At 40.7% G+C, this 13,950-nt stretch overlaps 1 long non-coding RNA gene across 1 annotated transcript; it reads right to left on the bottom strand.

The window, feature by feature from the left end:
* Positions 1–7,288: 7,288 nt before the first annotated feature.
* LOC144388736 (uncharacterized) lies at positions 7,289–8,474 on the bottom strand. Its single transcript, XR_013452957.1, has 3 exons — positions 8,303–8,474; positions 8,039–8,145; positions 7,289–7,888 (listed from the first exon to the last, which is right to left on the bottom strand). It is a non-coding gene; the product is annotated as an uncharacterized LOC144388736 (long non-coding RNA).
* Positions 8,475–13,950: the final 5,476 nt, after the last annotated feature.

The following is a 13,950-nucleotide window of genomic DNA, read 5'->3' as shown; positions in this document are numbered from 1 at the left end:
GCAGGACAGACGTTTAGAATTGCAGCACTATCCTAACGCATGTAGACTTGTTGAGGTAAACACAATATGGAATTCCTGTGCTAACCCGACAGCCTCCAATCCTGCAGAGAAAACTGTCCATAGTATTTTAGAAACCTGGAGATTTGCAAACATTTAGCCAAAATGTGAGGATGGGCGATGTTGGTCAATACGGCCAAACACCAATCCCAAAACCATTTGATGAGATGGAGATCAGAGGCCCCCCCCCCCCCCGACTGGAAAGATAAACACTGGCCCTTTCTTAATGCACAAGGGCACCGTCATGCTGACAAACAAAAGGGCCTAAAACGCCAGTGTGTGCTGTGACATCAGGATCCCCCTCATTGGAACCAAGCAGGGGTATTAGTGTGTACTTTAAATATGGTGGGATTTATATGACCCGTAGCAAAACACTCATTATCATAAAGACGGCTGCATGTCAAAGGGAATCTCATCCAGTGGTTGAACACTTTTGGGTTACAAGCTAATCGTTGCTTTGCCGTATTCTGCTAACTGTGCAAAAAATAGAAATTACATTACTTTACTTCCTACAAAACTTTTTTACAACTGAGAAACAGGCATCTGGTATTCAAAATGTACGTGGACCCTTTTTAAACAAAGCAAATCAGAAGATGACACAATTGACCAGTTGATCTGTCATTTGGCAAATAACTGAAGCCCTATCAGCATCACACATGTTGAATAGGTGATCAGACAGATTCGACCCTGTGGAGTTATCAATGAAGTAACCCAAACATATCAACTTTTATAGGAAGATGTTTCCGCCTGTCCATGTAAACATTTAAATCCAAGAACTAAATCTCTGAAGACATAATTTGCATACAAAGGCGCTAAAACACACCTGATTATAATCCTGAAGCAGATTGGTTCCAAACATCTTGCCACACATATTGCCACTAGAGGTCTCAATGGACCTGCAAGATTGACCTTCGTTTAAATCAGACAAGATCTGAATCTAATAACATCTCAAACATACATCCCCAAAAAATCTAAATAAAGAGTCACTGAAAAAACATCACAGACTTTACTTTCACACAGTAAAGTAAAGAAGTTGACTGAAAAAATATATACATGCAAAATAAAATGATAAAACAATGAATTTGGTGGTTTCTTGCAAAAAAATAAATAAAACCAAAATGGCATAATGCAACAAAAAAATCTGAAAAAAAGATGCATTTATTGTGATAGAATGCTCATTTCAAGCAATCTGCTCAGAACTAAATGTAATGTGTGGCAAAAGCTTCATCATCAATAGGACTTGCTTCCTATTTAGACTATTTATTCTGATGAATATGCGGCAATATATAAGGGCTTTCCCCCTGTGAAAGCTTGTGAAGATCCACAAGGCATATTTTATTAGTAATACTTTAGTAATACTTTTGATGTAGGATTTGACTCATCTCTCTATGTAAAAGGTGTAACTTGTGGTGATCCAGATGAATAACTAGTTCTTGATATTTATATAACACAAGTGAAACAATGTCAACAGAGCGAACGGCAGGAGCTTGGAAAGACAAGGTGGTGTTATTTGTTGGTTTGATTTTTCCTAAAATTGGCATGTAGCAGCCTGGCACCTGTGATGACATTTTTTGCTCAGTAGAAACAAAACGGTCCAACATTTTCACAACCTAATCTGATATTTTGAAACTGCCTGAATGTAAAAGAAAAATAATAATAATTACCTGAAAAAAAAGAGAAAATGATCCGTGTAAATTGGTTCAGAGAAGTATATGGAGAAATATTTGGTTTAGTTTAAGTATTGTAACGCTATTCAAAGAGTTAACCAATTATAATCAAGAGATTTTACACATCACAAAGTACACTGTGGTTTAAAAATCAGCCGTGTATAATTGTTAGATCTGTGAAGTATGACCATATCACCTAGAAGAAATCCTGACCTATTAGTCTCCAAATCTCCTTTCAGGGTCCACGTCCCTACTCAAAAAAGAGGAAGGACGGAACAACAACTATGGGAAGCAATTCAGTTCAGCAACAGCAAATTAGATGACTATTTCCAATGTCACATGTTCACAGCTACTTGTAAACAGTGTGTGAAAGCAACATTTTACCTCGTCCTAGATTATAAAATATATGTAATAAAAATGCAACGTTGTGCATCTCTTGTCAGCTGATCATTTCAAGTCCAAGCGGTAATTGTTCACATCAATCAATCTAACCTCCATTTTCACCCGGTCCTCTAAGGCAGCATGCCCGGACACGTCACCTTTGCTGCTCAGCCTATTCAAGCCACTCCGAAGACATTTGCTCTCCTTCAAATGGCCTCAGAGTCACCTGACCCCAAGGTCAAAGGTCAAGTAACCCCCTACACCCCGCCGGGTACAAGGACCGCAGACGACAACCCATCTCCTCACCACAAGTGGTCTGGACGGGCTTCTTGTGTGTGTCACATCTTCTGCCAGTATAAGCACAAACTGAAAAGGAGATTAACAGACGGTCTAAACTGCAACAGAAAGGGGTGATCATAAAAAGATCCATGCAAATGTTTGTTTTGCATTGGGTTCATAAAGCTTTCAATTTTCACATTCAAGGAAACTACACCACAGCCTAGTTTTAAAGCACTACATTCAATTAACTGAATTATACTAGTTATAGAAAAACATTAAATAATATTTTGAATTTTTCTTGCAAGTAATATAATTAAGAAAATCATTAGGTATAGAAATATAAGCAAAATAAACACCAAATATAAGGGCAACCAAATTAATAATTGTTTGATTAGATAATGCACACATTGCAAATATTCTGTGTTCACTGCGCAGTGTAATAAAAGTGTACCAACTGGGGCAGGATGTACACAGCAGGAGAGCCCTACAGTCGTGAATACAAATACTGAACCAATTCATCCGTAGAAACAAAAGCAACCAATGACAATACCCGAAAAATAAAACAAGCAACAAAGAAATACTTTGTTAGGGTTAATAATTCTGAAAATAAATAAATAAGGTGCTTAAGACCTTTTTTATCGCTCATTGTAGACCAGCGATGCTACCAATGAAGCGCTACTTTGTTACACAAACACTAGCACCGTAATGGTGTTAATCCTAGAAAAACCGGTTATATTTGCACAGGCAGCATAACAGCTTCAGCATAGCACGGGCAGTGACTGGGATTCTCATACGTCATGTCATATCTTATCAAATGAGTTACTGCTAACTGCAGGAACTTGTAAGAACACGTACCTGGCATCACCCAGCGGTTAAACCCATTTCACAGGGCACACCGGCCGATATGTGATCGTGACCTCTGAGTCATTCTGGTCCTTCTCAGGTAAACAACCCCCCCCCCCCCCGGTTACTGTCAGGTAAGAGTGCTCAAACCACTTGGGTTCATGAGATCACTTCCAAAGAAGGTTTTGACCCCTTTGAGTTGGTTCCATAAGGACCAACCACAGTGTCTGTCCTTCAAAACACACCCGTATGTCCACAGTGCGTCTGGTGAAATATTTAATCTGAACTAACTTCCTCTACTGTAAAAATTATTGTAGCAAAAGGAAGACCGAGCAGAAATAAACAGGATGCAGACAAAGCAGTATATTGTGTTGCAATTTGCAAAGTACGACCTACAAACATGATTTACACTTGATATTAGCAATACACCATACTTTAAAAGAAACAGAAAAACTAACCAAACATTTTTGATCATTGTGAATCACTACTTAGGTACAAAGAGCACCAGAAAGGATGAAATTAGACATTTTACATGTACATAAGTGACAGGGGGGCAAAAGAGGAAGCCAAGCTAAAGTGTGAGAGGTGGTTGGCACACCCTTACAATTGTACAAAAATACAGTTGTTTTTCTTTGCTGCATATTCCAATTCAAATGCCTAAGTTGAATTGAGATACTTAGTATTACTCCCATTTCCAATGCAAAACATATTTAACACACATCACAACCTGAAAAGCAATCTTCCCTAATATTTTTTTTTGAAAGACTTTCCAAGTTATTTTGTTACACTGCTACTAAATTACACTAAATTAAAGTACAACGTGGCTCTTGGATGCGGTAGTAAAACATTACGTGTTAATACTGGTGATGTTTTTCTTCGATTATTTACCCACATTCCTTGTTCGGCCTGACTAACCTACTTACAACATTATGCACTGCCAATTACACACCAATGGGCCGACATGAGACACAGCAGTATATTGAAAATTATGTTACAAATACGCCAAATTAGTTTCTTGGAGGGTTTGTTAAAAGCAGACTAAACAACAAACTGTTGGTCGCAATGTGTGTGAAAGTATCTGGTGTTAAATCCTGAGATTACCTGGTTATCAAGTAAGGGCATATACAAAAATAAAATAAAAAACACACAATCCAGCAACTAATAATTTAGGATCATTACAAATAGTTACAATTAAACTGCTTACTATTTAATATTGTGGGCTAACCTAGCACCCTCTGATTAAAAAAAGCCTGGTGCAGCAGGAATGATAACACCATGAGTGTGTGGTCAGGCGAGGCACACTCTTGTCATGTCAGACGTTACTGCCAGTGCTGTCGCAGATTATCATATTACTATCTGAAATGCAATTATCAAGCAGAGAATTCACAAGCACTGTAACAGCTGACATATTCCTTCTAAACATGCTGTCCAATAAAGTACTTATGCCTCTACACAAATCACAATAAAAGGGAAGGTGCAACGGCAGAGAACAAATATTCATTTCCACATCGAGATGATCTTACGTTGGCGGTCCACAAAATTCCATTAACTTTATTCTACTTACCAGATCAAATACAAACAACTGTAGAGCCCAATGCAAACCTATAGTGAGGCAGCAACTACTGCATGCAACAATCAAAAGCCAATTAAAAACATATGCTGCAACAATCAAAAGCCAATTAAAAACGTATGCTGCACTGGTGTTACCAGCCTTATGTCTAATTAAGACAATGTCTTAAACACTCGTCTAAAAAAGGAAAAGAATTTACAACTAAAATTAAAGCCTCTCTGGATGACAAAATGTTTAACTCTTAAACAATAACTGCGAGCAACGTGGCGGATGATTTTGACAGGCATAGAACTGTAGAATATTCTAGTAACAACCAGACATGTAAAAACCTCCCATCACTGCAAATTTGAATACTATAAAGTTTTTGCTGAGCGGTGCAGAAAGAGAAGGGTGGGGAACCTTTGCAGCCCGGCTGCAACACATGTGAGCAAGTACAAGAAGAGAGGCACAGTTTCACCAGGAAATGGGGGTGGGAGCCCATTTTGCCAGAGGGGTCTGAGAAGACCAAATGATGAGTCACAGAATGTCATGCTAACCGTCTGAAACATCGGACCTCCACAAAGGGAGTTCACAGGAAACTACCAGAGAACGCTGGGGAAACAGACCTGCAGCAGCATGGAACGAAAAAAACGTGGCAGAATACACCACTACTAATTTGATAATTGCATACAGGTGTTGTGCTAACAACACTAATGGCCTAAACACTAAAGAATATTGCCAGAATATTTAAATGTATTTCATCTGTAGGAGCACACCAGATAGTCATTTCAAAACTCTATAGCTGTTAATATATTACTATGTGCTCTCTTCCTTTCCAGGAATGAGATCGCACAAATTGAAATCTGTAGTTTTAATGAAAAAACATCAATGAGCTCAAAAACTGCAGCTGATATTATAAAACAAATTATATAATATCCTAAAATAAACAAAATTGAATTTGAAAGTTGAATTTGATTGGAACATTTTAAAAACTGATGTGTAATATTTTCAAAATACAAAAGTATAGTATATTATATAGATCTACACGCAAGCTTTAGTAGTATTTTATTCCCAGAAATGTATAGTATTAAGAGAAATTTCTCTTTGTATTTTTATCACTTTGGAATTCACACAACAGACTGGATAAAGGTTTGAGCATGACACAAACAGGCAAGAGTATGTGTGTGTAACACGTGTGTGTGTGTACACACACACACGCACACACGAGTATTATCATAAATACTGTAAATTAATCCTATAAAACCATATGTTTATTAGCGGTAAATATTTATTTTTATTTTTTTCAGTCCAAATTTGACAAATGTTCCATCTCGTGTTGTGAGAACCAATACTGAAAAACCATCCCCCAACTTAGATAAGTAACCTGCATAGCTTTTGTGAAGAGGGCACATAACTTGAAGAAAGAAGCTTCTGAAAATCTGAAAAACAATTGAGTCACAAATATAGAGGGATAGTTGGTAGAAGTTGCCAAACCAATTTCAATTACACCACGTGGTGTAAATATAAACTCAATATTTTATTGTTAGAGAAGTTAATTAAATGCCTGTCATATTTTAGATTATCATACAATTCATCGTGTTTCAACACTTACAAGTCATCAGATCTTATATCATAGTTGCCCCCCCCCCCCTGCAAAACGTCTCCCCTTCATATCAGATTAACTCATTTGCAATAAATGCCTCAAAAAGAAATACACAACATGGAACAATATGAAGTCGATGGTCTCACAATCAAAATGCTCTACAATAATATAAAGCGGATTCCATCTTCAGGTTCAGCAAAGAAGGCAATCAATGCACAAGACAATCGTTCTTTAGTCATTGTCATGCAGGTCCTCCCTATTTAAGGAGTGGAAACCCCTTCTAACTTTACTACAGAGGAATATCTATGACAGAATAAAAATATATAAAAAAGGTAATAGTAAGCAGGCTGGCATATGAAGGAGGGGTGGGGGGGGGGGCATCGGATGAGAAACGGACAGAGGTGACTACTCCCTATTCATGATGCCAACGCAGTTAATTTAAATAAGGAAAAAAACAAACAATAATCCGACATTCAAGTGGCATATTTATCGATCTGGACACGCATTTGTTTAAAGAACTGCAACACTGCAACTGATAGCGAGGCCTCGCATTATGTAACACGCGAGCCGATCTCTACTTAGAAGGAAGTACAAGGGGCGGGTTTAGGCGCACAATTCTATGGAGCCGCTCTTCTGCTTTACTACACAAGTAGGTTAGCCATGTTCATTATTGGAAGCATAAAGCAGGATCAAATGCCTTCCATGGGACACCTCTCGTAATTAATTAGGTTCGTTTTGTCGCTCTTTACTAAACAGATTACAACAAGCCCCTTTTTCTGTGTCTGCACCGTAACTCGAAGTGAATCAGTCCAGAAAGTGCCAGGAAAATAAGCCAAAAGGGAGAAAGCAATGACTATAAAACCTCAGCGTCAAATTACGAGCCCCCCCCCCCCCCATCCCAAAAAAAATAACGCAAATAACCACACGAGATGTATCCTCAATAACTAATGAATTGAAGTTCACTGACAGCCTCCTTCTCCTGACGTCTCACGGAGCGATCACAGTCAAACCCCCCCCCCCAAGAAACGACCCAGGGTCGCTGTCAGCTGGCTGAGAGCCACCTGGAGGACGGACAGGTGAGACATTCATATCGATGAGCAGACGCGGACACACACGCAGATCAGGACGCGGTGATCGAAGTGACCGTCTTACGACCAGAGACAACGTTATAACCGCTTCACCACGCCGATACAAGCGAACTCCGCCAATCGTACGAAAGTCACGATTGAGTGTTTGGTCATACAGTAATATAATGACAAAAGTACCCCCCCCCCCCCTCTTCTCCTCCTCCTTCCACCCCCCTCCACCCCCCTGAAAAACCCGACTGCAACAACACACGCAATTCATCAGCTCGGACAAACGAGTCGTCCTCGGCGTCAGTAAAGGCATTCTCCCGGTGCGTCGTGTGGGTGTTTTCCCTCCCGGCCCGGCGCGGGTCCCGTGCGTGTGACCGGGCTTCTCCTCCGCTCGAGCCCGGCTGCTTTTGCACCTCCCGCTCAAAAGCCGATGCTCCAATGCGAGGAAAAAAAAAAAAAAAAAAACTCCATTATAGTTCAACTTTCAATCATAATGCCCAGAGTTAACTGTATATTCCTCGCAAAAATAATGCCCGATCTATACGGTTTCAAAATTATGCATATTTTTATATAACCCTCTCACCTCCTGGATAAAACGGACCGCTGAACGAGCGCATATTTTCCGGGGCTTCAGCGCAGCAAAGTCCGACACCCCCCGTGTGCTAGCAGGCTAAGCTAGCAGGCTAGTTGCTGGAAGAAGTAACGTTACAAGCTGGCAAAGCTGGCCAAACGGCTAACGTCTCCCCGCCACGGTCGGTCGGCTCATCTTTTCCACGCATTCCTCTCCCTCAGTCCACTTATGCTGTCCGACTGAAATGTATTGAAATACTTTGCGGCGTCAATTTACCTGCGTTTCCTTTTTGAAATTACGCGAGTCCGCTCTCTAAAGGCGCAGTTGTCATTTTTGAGCGCTCGGGTTTTTTTCTCGCCCGCCTCAGCGACAGCTTTCTCTGTTCGCAGCATCCTCTCCCCGCAGCTGCCGAGGCGATCGCTGCTCACTCGAAAATGGCGCCGAAAGATACACTCCTCATTCAAATTCGATAGAGCCTCCCACCCTCCCCATTGGCTGGATGCGGAGCGGAATCCGCGCCGCTGATTGGACGCTGAAAATGCACTCTGGCGGCCCACGCAGCGCCCAACGGAGGGAGAGAGAGAGAGAGAGAGAGAGAGAGGGAGAGAGAGAGAGAGAGAGAGAGAGAGAGAGGGAGAGAGAGAGACGTTAACTCTTTAGATCCCAAACAACGGTCGCCGGAGGTAAAGTATTTGTCGCGTTGAAACTTGATCAAGCCATTTTTTATATGAAGTGAATGCTCGTGACTAAACACCTTTCAAAAACTTCTTGCATCTTTTACAAGGCATAAGATGTACCACAAAAACGGTATTACAACGTGAGATGAAGAGAAAGCGAAATAAAGTCAACCCTAGTATCATAAATACACTACATGCATTGCCCAGAATAAACATGGCCTCTAAGGAAGAAAATAGTGTGTTTGCATACGCTTCCTTGTTTGTTTTATACTAAGCATTGCCATTTCTCAACTTTCTCACCGCTGGTGAATGTAGATGTTTTACTAATAATATAATGAAGATCCTCGGTACCAACTGAACTGGGTAAATTAAAAAACTCATACCATAATGATCAACAACAAAACAACAGTGACTGAGTGTTGTAATTGGCTTTGTAGTAAAGTTCTTTAGATGACCTAGATAAAAAAAGTGTCAGCTGTATTGCACTTTAACTCACTAATTACTCCAGGTCAGAGATGTCATATATAAAACCAAAACCAAATGCTTATGGTCATACACACACCGTTTGAACTGTTGATATGTAAAACACTATTTAGACTACAAACATTTTTAAAAACCTTTGGTACTGCATTTCCATTGCTGAATCGTGGTGCAATACTTAACTTATTTTATTTGTGCGCCATTGTTGTGAAAAGGTCTTCCATATTCACAGAATGTTTACTTATCTGCAATAAAGCACAATGGTGCATGTCTTGAAGTAACAGGCCTATAAAAACAATTAAGAAATAGTCAAATAAAACACATTGCAGCAATATGACATGAGAGCCACATCTGGTAAATGCGTCTTGTCAATTCTAGAGGTAAAGGAAACAATGAGATCGCTGCGAGGACCAAGGAGATGCAAACCAAAGCATGATGGATGTGGAAAAAGCAGGAATAAAACGCAAGAAAAGCCTTAACTTTGAAGTAAAGGGTAAAGGGTCTGCTATAGATGCTCTGTCAGCAGTTATGTTATCCCGCCATGCTCTTGGGTTGGGTTTTGAAGACATGTCCTAGTTTATTTGCAACAGTTCAAATGAGGACTTTTCTCTCCGATATCTAAAACTGCTGTCACATCATAAGTTTCCCTTCCAACTTCCCCCTTTCTTAAACTTTGGACTGATATATTTTCCACGTCTTTCAGAGAAACACACTCTTCGAGTAGCCTACATTGCATGGGTCAACCACTATTCAATCTAAGATGAGCCTGGCAACACCTCACGAGTACACACACCACTGGCCAAAGCAGGCATGGGTTGGGCTGTGCCTCAATAACCCTGCTGTTATCACATCTGGTGTAGGATAGTGTACCTTAGGGAAGATGAACAGAGACAGCCATTTCATCCCAATGCACACATAATAACAATACATAACATCTACCTGCTATGTCAGTATCTTGCTCCACCGTGCATCTGAAAAAGAATTAGCCGCAACCTGCTATTAGTTTCTCGTGAGTAAAGGCCCATCTTTGAGTAAGTTCAAAATTATATTTGCTTTTCTGAAAATGTTCTCACAGTCTAAATATACCCTTTACTCTTTTAACGTAGTGTAATTGCATTTTAAACCTCTTATGTATTCCTTTGGTCCAAAACATGTCTTTTTGTTGTATTGCTGTGTGCAGTTGTACAAACATTAAAACAGTTTTACTTTGGAGGTCAAAAGCTGACTAGGAGAGAGAAGGCACCCATTGTGTGTGCATTCTAGTGTGGTGTGGACAATGGTGTGGAGAGGAAAAAAACACACTTGTTTACAGATAAACTGGTTTGGACAGGAAGCCAGTAAGGAGGAGCTCTGTGTTGTTAAACAGGCATGTGGAGAGGCTGGGATGAGCCAGCAAAAACACCAATGTGACCATAGGGGAGATTATGATGCAGTGTAGACATCACACACGCACGTATGCAGTCCTATCTGCATATGCAGTACTACATATACTGTTGGAAACTTCTCCGTTTTTGTTACGAAAACCCTTCAGTGACACAAACAGAAATTGTGGTTGATTTAGTTCCACAATGACAAAATTGAACGAGATAAAAAGGGGCCTGTGGGTTCCTTTAGCTGTGCCAAACAGCAGCCAAACTGAGCTCAGGGTGAGTACTACACAGTTCATCCTGAATTGTGTCACCGTCACATGACACACACTGCCTTCCATTAGGCAGGAGATCCTTGACTCACAAAAACACAAGTCACATGTCAGTACACAAATGAACCATGCTCCTCAGACAGCTCTGTTTTTCCACAACAGCTTTTCTGCAGGCCTAAATGAAATCACATCATAATGCATCTCTTCATTAGGAGCGTTGAGACAAGAGTGGGGCTCTCTCTTGTCCTCCGCTAGACAAGCTTAACAAGAGCCACAGTGTCATGCATTGCAGCGTCTGGCCACAGGAGGCTAGCCCGGCTGCAAAGTTACCATGCCGGGGCAGTTTTAGTTCAATGTAATTTGATTTCATGTTAGATGACATGCATGCATGGTCGGCTGTTACACTCAGCTGCTTCTCATTCAAGGAGGAGGAGTGTACCTCTTTTTTCAACCCCCCCCCCATGTGACTAAAATATGTCTTTTCATACCACCAGCAGGCATGGGGCTACATCACATCTGACGATGAGGGAAGTAGATAATGGCAGCGTTGGAGTTCAAAAGATAATTTCTTTGGTTTAGTGAAGAATTATTAACCGCAGAATGAATGAAACCAATTAAGGTCAGGGGTGACACCGAACCAGGGATGGGCACAGTTGCCAGCTATAATGTCAGCGTAACGCACCAGCAGGTGACTGACCCTCGTTGAAGGAGCACAAATCACCTTGAAAGGGCCTTGCACGGGTGCATTAGGTGTCGGCTGACATGTGAGTGTGCACGGCTCACTGTGCCCATCCTTAAGTTAAACTTGGCGTTAACAAATGAACAGGGTGTGAAGATTATTTCTCCTCGTTTCACCGTAGAAGTGATTCAAGATTGTCATCATTTTAAACGTATAGTTAAAAATCACAGGGAGAAAAATAGTTTCTTTGAATGGAGAATAAAAATACCCCGAATCCTTTTTTCTTCATTGTAAATATCAACCCGTATCAATGGAGTCTAAATTCGAGGACATGTTGCAGTGTATTGGAGGCAATTCCCGGTGAAAATAATACATGCAGCAGACAAAATGAGCAGCACCCTGAAACAAAGTACAAGGGGTTACATAGGCATACTATATTAACGTAGCCCGTTCCCTCGTCTTGCTCCTTTGAGAACACAATGAGCCCCACTGAGAACTCCATACTAGAGAGAGACTCTCCATTGATGTCTCCCCGGCTCCCCTCCCCCTCTCTCTATGAGACATCTGTAGCAGCTGCCCCCTTGTGCTCCTGTCAGCAGGGCAGAGTGTGTGTGTTTGCGTGTGTGTAAGCACTGGTTGAGGTGGGGAGGTTAGCGTGGGGCGTGTTATGACACCTCCCCCTTTAGAGGGGTCCGGCCCGCACACTTATGGGACATCACATTTATCAATGGCCAATAGTCACTCGCAGGTCACCCTGAAAACATAACAGAGACCTCTGACCTCTATTGTGCACAAAGGCTGCGAGGTGCTCACGTTAAAAATGCACGCAGACTTTTTGTTTTTTCGTCTAAACTGGCTGCAGAAATCGTAGTGAAAGTAAAAGTAAAAGTATAGTTTCTTCTAAAATAAAACAGTCTCAAGCTCAAAACAGACTTTTATAGTCGGCCTTGTTAAACACTATCACATGCTTGGCCAGCAAGTACAGATATTACAGCATGAGAAGCCCTTTTTATCTCAACATGATCTAACAGACATTCTCACGCATAGCAATCAAATTAAGTGAGTATGGTTCATTGAGTAGTCTAAAATGACATCACAGTAGCACAATCAAGGCGAAGAACTCGGAAAGCTGCGAGGGTAACATTGGGATGATACCCACGATGCTCCATTAAGATATTCTTTACTTCTACTCCCATATGTATCAAATACAATGTTTTCCACACATAATGTGGGGTCTTGTGCCAAACAGATGACACAAGCCTGAAAAAAAGGCATTTCAATATGACTAATACCCTCAGAGACACGCGTCATTGTATCAGGAGTCAAACGTCCAGGTGCTCGGACCCGATGAGGGGGTTTTACCATTCAAGTTTTTTTGGCCAAGTTGAAATTGCCCTGCAAAACATTTCGATTTAGAATGACTTCCTGGTCTAGTAGTACATTCTTTAATTATCTTGACGATTGTCCACACCCTTCTGTATTTTTTTCTTTCTTTTTGGAGGCAGACTGCTGAGAGGGATTACGGAGGAGGCTAAACACAAGCAAACCTAATCCTAGGCATGCAGGGTTACAAAAAGGACTCAATGAATAAGTTTTGGAAGTCCGATATTTTTTGCAGGAAGCTGTGGATTTGAGATATTCAGTGGTGTATTTTTTTTTATCTCTACGAAGATGATTGTGCAAAAAATAAAGCCCAAGTACAGTGGGAGCAGTGACTTCCCAATGTGAGGACTCTCCCCCGAGACACAACCGGGATTGATTAAAATAAAGGATTAGTGCAATTTTATCAAAAGAAAAAAGAAAATGTGGTGACAGACACTGCAGGTATACCTCTAAAACATAAACATATCTCACAGCACTGTTCAGTATCTGCAAGGCCAATCGACTGACAATGTGCCGCTTGCTATTTACACTCAAGAAGAAAGCAATGACTCAAATAACAAAAGCACCCAACCAGACTGTGCGTGACCTTTAATGGACAATATTTTTTCTTTCACACATGTTTTGCGATTTATTATTTTATCTCTTACATTCAGCACGATGACGATTTGTGTGGTGTTTAGTGCACATAATGCATTATTAGTGCACATAATACACATCCAGATCCATTAGATTTCTCAAATAGCATTGTTCAATGTTGTGCAGCATACTGCATTGATATCAACAAGCTGGCGTTTGGTATTCGTGTTAACATTACAGACAAAGTTTGACCGCGTAGCCTGTTGTTTTGTGAAAGGCTGTGAACTGATTGATTTGACTAAGTGCAAAGTGATTGCAAGAGTAACAAGATGAAGTTTTCAAGCATATTGAGCTAATCAAAGCCATCAATCACAACATTAAACCAATGTTTACAAGAAAGGGATAGATAATGCTTGTATTTAAAGATCTTGTGCCTCGGCTCTAGTGTCCACAATGAAAGTGTCTCTTTACTTACAGTATATTAGGGTTG

Source organism: Gasterosteus aculeatus, chromosome 16 (assembly GCF_964276395.1).
Source record: "Gasterosteus aculeatus chromosome 16, fGasAcu3.hap1.1, whole genome shotgun sequence".
NCBI classification, from domain to species: Eukaryota; Metazoa; Chordata; class Actinopteri; order Perciformes; family Gasterosteidae; genus Gasterosteus; species Gasterosteus aculeatus.
Note: the sequence above shows the minus strand (reverse complement) of the source record. Positions and strands in the feature narration are given on the sequence as shown.